The 8,137-nt window shown below is 35.7% G+C and overlaps 1 long non-coding RNA gene across 2 annotated transcripts; it reads left to right on the top strand.

Annotated features, from left to right (window-relative positions):
* The first annotated feature begins 2,435 nt into the window (after window positions 1–2,435).
* Window positions 2,436–6,523, top strand: LOC129430182 (uncharacterized). 2 transcript variants are annotated; one of them, XR_012372243.1, is made up of 10 exons: window positions 2,436–2,450; window positions 2,876–2,987; window positions 3,076–3,156; window positions 3,622–3,802; window positions 3,940–4,022; window positions 4,143–4,203; window positions 4,328–4,388; window positions 5,267–5,447; window positions 5,557–5,732; window positions 5,868–6,523. It is a non-coding gene; the product is annotated as an uncharacterized lncRNA (long non-coding RNA). The 2 variants fall into 2 exon arrangements; XR_012372242.1 differs by having other exon boundaries at window positions 5,260–5,447.
* Window positions 6,524–8,137: the final 1,614 nt, after the last annotated feature.

Below are 8,137 nucleotides of genomic sequence, written 5' to 3'. Positions count from 1 at the left end.
TTGTAAACCCTAGAAATGCTTGTGCGTGAAAATCCCAGTAACTGTGCAGATTGTGAAATACTCAGACCTTTGCAGAGATAATTGCATTAATGAGAAATTGAACAGGTGTTATAATAATCCTTTATGTGAGTGTACATTATCATTTCATTTATAAATTTGCAGTAACAACAGAGGTACATTCAGTATTGCTAAACCGACGGCACAAATTGCTTTGAAGCAGGGTTTTTTGTGCTTGTTATTGCAGAGTAGATTTTTGACCTCTGAGGGTTTGTGTTGGTGTTGATTTGAGCTCGTAATGGATGTTAATGACTCTCTACACTTTTCCATTTGAGTTTATTGAGTTTGTCTACATTATACCAACACTAAACAGCGGATTACGAAAGGCGCTTCAGCAGATTGCCATCATTCCTTTAACACAGTTGTGGGTTTTGGGGGTGTAAAACATGGTTTAATTTGGCAGTAGGTGTGGAAATCTCTCAGAATGATCAAAAATGGTAAAAACTGTCATCTGTTTGAAGGCTGACACACACACTTTTTAATTTCACACAACGTTTGACAGGTTTACAGAAGGGTTTACAAATAAGCTTTCATTATGCTCAAAATGAAAGAAAGAAGGTGGGTGATAATTTAGCAGCTGCATAAGCAATGTTGACACAGTTTAATTGTTTGCCATTTAATTGTTTTAGGAGGTATCTACTATATTTTTAACTTTTTGATCTTGACACAATGTCAAGAATGTAATGCAGTGAATTTGAGGACTTTTATGGGGCGGTTTCCCAGACAGGGCTTATCCAACCCTATCTCACGGCGAATTCGTAATAATTCATACGATTTAACCAAGTGGCTAAATCGTATGAAATCATACGAGCTGGCTCGTACGAAATCGTACGATTAGTTCATCGCATTTAACACAGCCATGTGTTGCAGGGATTTCGTGCTAATTAATACGAATAGATTAAATCGTACTATACCATACGATTTTGTTCATCGCATTCAAGAAGCGTGACCCGTAGCCAGAAAAAACCTCTGGGTGTGCACCTGAAAATCTGCGTGTCACAGGCAGGCAAGATGACCAGAAACGCTGGGGAATTCAGGTGCTGTAAATCCGGTGGACAGGACTCATCTCGTTATAGATCAAGGTAATTTATAAAGATCTTTAAACAAAGGATTGCAATATCAGATAGTTTACATGGTAAGCAAGTTAGTTAATATTTTTAATTTAAAAAAAAAAAAAGGAAAAACGGAATAAAACTAATAGCATACATTATTGTTGTTGCGGTGTGTCACGTGACAATCATGACCCGTCGCCATGGACACAAGGGGTCAGATAAAATATTTTTAACTTACGCGTGAAAGGCTTGATTTTAAAAATATATATATATATATATTCTAAGTAAACAACAACAGCCCTAGTTTAGTAAAAAAAAAATATTGAAACTATAAATAAATATTCTGCATCCATTTTAGGTGTGCTACTGTGGGTGGCTACGCCCCTGCCGTGACCCAACTCTCGTTCGCACATCATCGCGATATTTATCATCTGTTTACAAACGTCGCCACATCTCGGTGAGTATACCATAAAGTGTCTGTTTGTTCGATATGAAATTCATTATATGTTCTTTTTTAATCCAGATCGGCTTCTAAATGTTCTCTGAGTTGTATTGGTCATCTATATTACATTATTTCTAAAAGCTAGTCACGTTATGTTAGTCACAGTTATCATAACGTGACAGATCCTCGATCATTTTATTATATTCATATTTTTGGAATTAACAGTTAACTACCAATGTACTTCTACTGTGGTATTTTGTGTATTTGTGTGTATTTTGTGTGTATTTAGTAGTAGTACACAAATCGTACCATGTTTTTACCGCAGTTAGTCTACTTATAATGTGGTATTTTGTAGTACAGTAACAGCAAACCTTATGCACAGTAGTTCAGCCCTTTCATACATAGTAAAAAACAGTAACAACAGCACCATGCTTTTAATACTATTGATGTACAATTCAGAAATGTTTAGACATTCAGATCTTTCTTTTTTTGGTCAGTTTTATTATATTGCAATTTTATTTATTTATTTATCTTATTATATAGTCTTATGATAGTGGGCGGATCTTGGGGTTTGTTGTAAATAGTTATACACATACAATGTTTAGTAAATAAAGAATTTAAAAAATATCTCCCACTCACTCACTCACTCACTCACTCACTCACTCTCCAACTCACTCACTCACACACTGACACACACAAGGCACCTGGATCCAGAACACGCCAGTGTAGCGCTACAAAGAAATTGGCGGTGCCTCCAAAACCTGCAAATACTGTGAAGTAAAGATTATACAAACAGAGAGGCCAGCATCGCTTCACAAAAGTTTTCATTAAAAACGTCAACGTTCAGAGGCATCACTCAGTACTAGTCATGCAGAGACTTTATGAGGCTGTTGTAAGAGGTATTTATTTGTACACATGCATTTACCAATTGAAAAGCTCTTTGTATTATAATGGTCTTTTTTCACAGACTGTGATGATGCATTTCCACAGTTATTAACATGGTAAATCTACCAAAGTTTGTGTTTATATATATGAATGATAATTCCCCTGTTTGATTCTAGCTATTCATAAAATGCCTAAAATAGCATGACCCTAACATAAGCCATATTTTATTAATTTTTTTAGTCACCAAATATAATTGTGAAACTTTTCAGCAATTTTATAATATTCACTTATATAAGAAAACATGAAAAATGTTTAGAATTATTCTGAGTGCCCTTATTGAGTATTTAGGTATTGAATGTGATGCTGGAGATTGTATAATTATTTTTCACTTTTCTTCAGTATAAAGTGTTTTATCATTCACATTTTTGTGTTGAAATAGATTAGCCTATCCCCTGTATGTCACTGATGCACTACTACAAAGATGTGAGGACAAGAAAATACACCTGCGAGTAGTCTTAGACATTGCCTGTGCTGTTGCCTCACATTTGCAGGTAAGTACCCTTTTTTCTGTGTAAAACTGAATTATTGTTTTGAGAAAAGACCTTTAACTCAAAATTATGTCATACTGTGTTCAATCAGAAATCAGGGGAGGGCATATCACACAACATCTCCTTAGACTTACCAGCATTTCATGTTTATGGACACAAATTGCCCTGCCAGGTAATTCATTGACTTTATAGGGATATCAGGACATGTAACACACATCATTCACTCCCTGTTTGGTCTCACATTTTCTTGTCTATGCACTGCAAAGATGAAATTAGCCAGAAATGCCTAAAAATAATCTTTAATCTAATTTTTCCAACCTGACATTTGTCTAAACTTGTTTCAGAGATGCAATGTGTAAGACAATCCAGTGGAAACCGTTTATCTCAAATCTGTCTGGGTCAAACTAATCACTAGAAGCAGAGGATTGTTATAACCAAATTGGTTTCCTTTGTTTCTTTTTATGCAGATTACCTAATTTGTATAATAATTACATTAATATAAAGTAATAAAAAGAACAGCTTTGCTATTTTTACAAATTAAAAGATAAAATAACATAAGATCACACTATAAGCAGTAGGATCATGCTTCGTGTCAGTGTACAGTATGTGATATTTTACCACTTTGCTTTAATCATAGATTAAGTACAGTACCAGATGGCTTGATGGTTTTGGGCTCACAGATGGGGAAGGAATGGAAAGGCTGTGGTCTTTCCTCCAAAGATTTGCCAGAGTCACAAAGGAGATGACTCCATCTCATCGCCTTGACCTACTGACTGATGCCCTTTTGCATTATGGACGGAGGAAATCAACTGACCTAGGTGTGTCTACTGCTGTATAACCTTTCAAAATTATGTGCTGGTGGTTCACTGTTTATACATTTTTATATTTTCTGGAGTGAAGTCGATCACACACAAAATGGCAAGCATACTATAAGTAGATTAAACTGTCTTTTCAGAGGTGCAGCTCCTGCAAAGAGTAGACAAAGCAGAGAAAATATTGCTCAAGAAGATATCTCATCTGTCATCAGAGAGGCACCAGGTAAACAATGCACATAAGAAGCAGGTAACAATTAGTTGTAGATGGGAGAATATTACATTCCATTTATAAGTGCATTTAGGATTGATGTGTGTCTTGTTTTCTGTTATTGTTGTTGTATAGTGTTGATTTCTGAAGGAGACATGGAGAGATGGAAAAAAGCTAGCCCAACAGAAACCAATAAGTAAGGAACTGAAGTTAAAGTCTTAAATACTGTAAGAATGTCATGAATACTATTAACAAAGAAACAGAAGTAACATGAAATGAATGACTTTATTAGAGTGGTAGTAATGTGGTCTTTTCTTCAGACACTGTCTGTAGATGGAAAAGGGACTACATCATCAGACTGATTCAGTTCTACAAGTTCAAGTAAGAGTTTAATGTTTTTATGTAAGACTTTGGTAATTACAGACGTAAAACACCACCGTTTTTCAATATATGTTCTTAGCTCAACTTAGATGAATTAATACATACCTATCTTTATTCAATGCATGCACTTTTAGTCTTTGTTAAGCACTTCGTGAATGTGTTGGCATTTAGCCTAGCCCCATTCATTCCTATGGCTCCAACCAAAAGTTTTATTTTGTGCCACTATACTTGCTCGTCTAAATACCTGGAAGTGTTTGGTGGCTTCTAAATTCATCCCTGTTTGGAGCCATATGAATGGGGCTAGGCTAAACGCTAATACATTCACAAAGCGCTGTACAAAGATTAAAAGTGCACGCATTGAAAAAAGATAGGTATGTATTAATTTGTATTAGTTGATGTAAGAACATAGTAAAACAAGGCTATTCAAATCTTACCCTGGAGGGCTGGAGCACTACAGAGTTTATGTACCATTAAACACCTGTGATTTTCTGGTGATCATGAAGACCTTGATTAGCCTGCTCAGGTGTGTTTGATCAGGGTTGGAGCTTAACTATGCAGTGCTCTGGCCCTCCAGGGTAAGATCTGAATAGCCCTGTAGTAAAATATTGAAAAACAGTGGTGTTTTCCTTTAAGTGCCTTGCTGATGTGCTTCAACGTGTGATTATAGAAATGGCATAGTTTTGAAGGAAACTGTCACCAGTGGTTATAAATTAAAATATTGCAGCATTATTGCAAATCTTCATGTGGTGTAATTAGTAATCTATTACCACCAAGGCCTTACTTGTAACATATGTTTGGTCAGGTGTACCACGGTAATGCTTTCTGCTTGCTAGCTACTGAACTTTTGTGCTGTACTTTTTGTAATGTGTAGATATTAGAATTGAGGACTCTGCTGAACATTGAGAAAAACTACCGTATTGGGAGAAGATGGCAAGAGTCTGATTCAAACTTCCAGTCTACCCTTAAAGATGTGGACCATGAGCTCAGAGTCCAACTGCAAGGCTAGAACTGAATCAAGGGAGAGAGCAGTCGTCCTCCACCAGAGAAGAATATATCCAGGTATAGTGCTATAAGTGGATAAGTAGATACAATATGACATTAGGTTTGAACTTAAAAAGGACTATAATACAAACTAATACATTAATTTTTCTGCATGCTTGTTTCCTAGCTTTGCTTCAGATGGGCAGGGCATTGCCATTAGACTCTCCAAGCAGGTAGCCAGCTCCAACAATAGACTGAGACAGCATTCAATAGTCACCGCAGATGAGCTTCTTACCTGCGACAATTGATTTTCAGGAATCATGTGATCCCTCTTGGCATGTCTACTTCTGCTTTGATAACACTGTAAGTATAATTACTTTACCCTAGTAACCACACAGCAGTCACTCTAGTAACCATCTGACAAACTAACTACCTGCAAATCATATTAGAAACCACCTGGTAACATAACATAGCATTTTGTTTTCTTTTGTGTTCTAGATTGAAGAAGATGATGTTTCGAGGAGTCTAAAGGGATTGATGCCTTACATATGAAGACTCATGCAAAAGCTGCTCTCATTCAACGATTCCAACAGCTGGAAAGAAAACTACATCAAGCCATTGTGATGTTTCACCCACATGTATCAGACTTTGTTCCTGCAGACAACCCCCACTTGTGTCAGGCCCTCCCCATGCCAAGCATACAGACACTGGTATACAATGATAAGAGTGATAATGATGACAATGTGGATAACTAGCACTACAGATTTTTTTTGAATTTCTAGTCTGATATTGTATTCGGTAAAAAGAAAGATGTAAAATGTATAGTATATGTTGCAGCATATCATAGAAACCTTTATGGTGGTGTAATATAATGTTCGCCTTACTTGTTCAAACATGATGCTTTACTAGATCTGATTTATTATTAAACGTAGGTACTGTTTTTAAGCACACATATTCACACTAGTCTGTGTGAGGACAAAATTGTGTGTTTACCATTGTGATGTTACTTATTTACTGTAATGTACAAATGTGGTCAATGTGTGTAAGGTGTTTTGTTTTTGTGAGCTAAGTTGAAATGACAGAGTATTGAATCTTGAATCCTTTGAAACAAATACTGTAAAAGTTTGTAAAAAATAAAATGTTTTCCACAATGAGTTATAGTCATGATTTCAGCTATTGTCACAGCACACTTTAGAGATGAATGAATAGTGATGAACTTAATAAATGACTTATAAAATGATTTTACAGTCATAATCCACAAAACAGACTGTCACATACAGTATGTTCTTACATAACCATTATATTGGCTTGACATTCTCCCGAACTAAGTTGATGTGGATTAATACTTTTTTCTTCCCATTATATTTAGTATTATATAGTTAGTTCGTTGCTATGGTGGTTGCTATAAGGGTGCCATTACTGAAACCACGTAGCTTGCATGACGTGTTTTCTTTTTAAATTCAACATTTCCTACAGAAAACAAAAACTTGATAACTCAACAATATAATCATTTTGAACAATTTCTAATTCGATTTTGAGAACTTAGTTTTTTGGTAGCAGAAGGTTACAGAAGTGCATTGTGTTGAAGGCGGGGTTTGCGTGTTCTGCTGTTTCCGGCGTTGTGGCTAGAGGGGATACAGCAACAGCAAAATCTCGCGGATGAGCGCTGTTATTATCCTAATCCTATCCCCAAAACCTAACCCTAAACCAAACATTTCACGCGATTTAAGACAAGTTGTATCACATCTAGACAGATCTGCTGTTTACATCCGAATTCTATCCCAAACTTAACCCTAAATGGCGTAGCTGTATCCCATCTAGCAAAAAACACTGTTTCTGCCTAAATATCTTTAAAAAACAACTTTTTTTACATTTTCTTAACGTAGATCATCTAGATGCAGCATAATTAATAGTTTGTCTGAACTAGGTGTTTATATATTCAGTAGATATATGTTTTTACAGCCCTACTTTGCAAACCAGAAAAACTACAATTTTAGTGCTGATTTGTATCAAGCTGCATTGCACACATGTAGGGAATTGTAGTTTTTTTAAAACATTTGTGTTTTTCTTATAATTGGAGGTTGTAAATAGTGAGTTGAGAGTACAGTAAGGTGTTTAGGGGGATTGTTAACACACTTATACAATCAGATTTTAAATATTTAATTGTTAAATAGGTTTAAATACATTTTAACCATATTTGATAGAGTGACAAGTTGTTGACTATATTGACATTATAACTGAGGTCAAGAGCTCTCATTAACAGTTTGTCCCATGTCTATAGCCCCTTTTGTTGCCTAATTATAAGCCTTCAAAAATGCACAAAGGTGATGCTTTAAAGGTCCATATTTCAAAGCATGTGCCATGTGGATTCTTTATACTGACATATGTTATTCTGCAGGTCAAGACCTTTCTAAAGATGTATTTGGCTTAGCTCTACAACAAACTTTTCATGTTCTCATTTCAAGTACACAAGCCATCTCAGGTGTAGTGTCAGAGAGCACTTTGAAGGCTCAATAAGGTTAGGGTTAGATAAAATAAAGCTGTTTGTTTGTTTGTTTGTTTCTGGCTGTGTAAACAGACCCCATACCTTGATGAATACCTGATGTTGGCCACACACACAAACTGTGCATTTCTGTTTGGGCTTATATGCATAGACTATCTATTTATGTTAATGCTGCTATGATAATTAAAAACATACCATTAATAAATAAGACCATAGTCTGATGGGTAGTCGTCTCCGATTGTAGGCTAGTAGATGATTATTAGGC

The sequence above is a fragment of the Misgurnus anguillicaudatus genome, chromosome 11 (assembly GCF_027580225.2).
Source record: "Misgurnus anguillicaudatus chromosome 11, ASM2758022v2, whole genome shotgun sequence".
Lineage (NCBI taxonomy): Eukaryota > Metazoa > Chordata > Actinopteri > Cypriniformes > Cobitidae > Misgurnus > Misgurnus anguillicaudatus.
The sequence above is the reverse complement of the archived record's forward strand: the minus strand, read 5'-3'. Positions and strand labels throughout refer to the sequence as shown.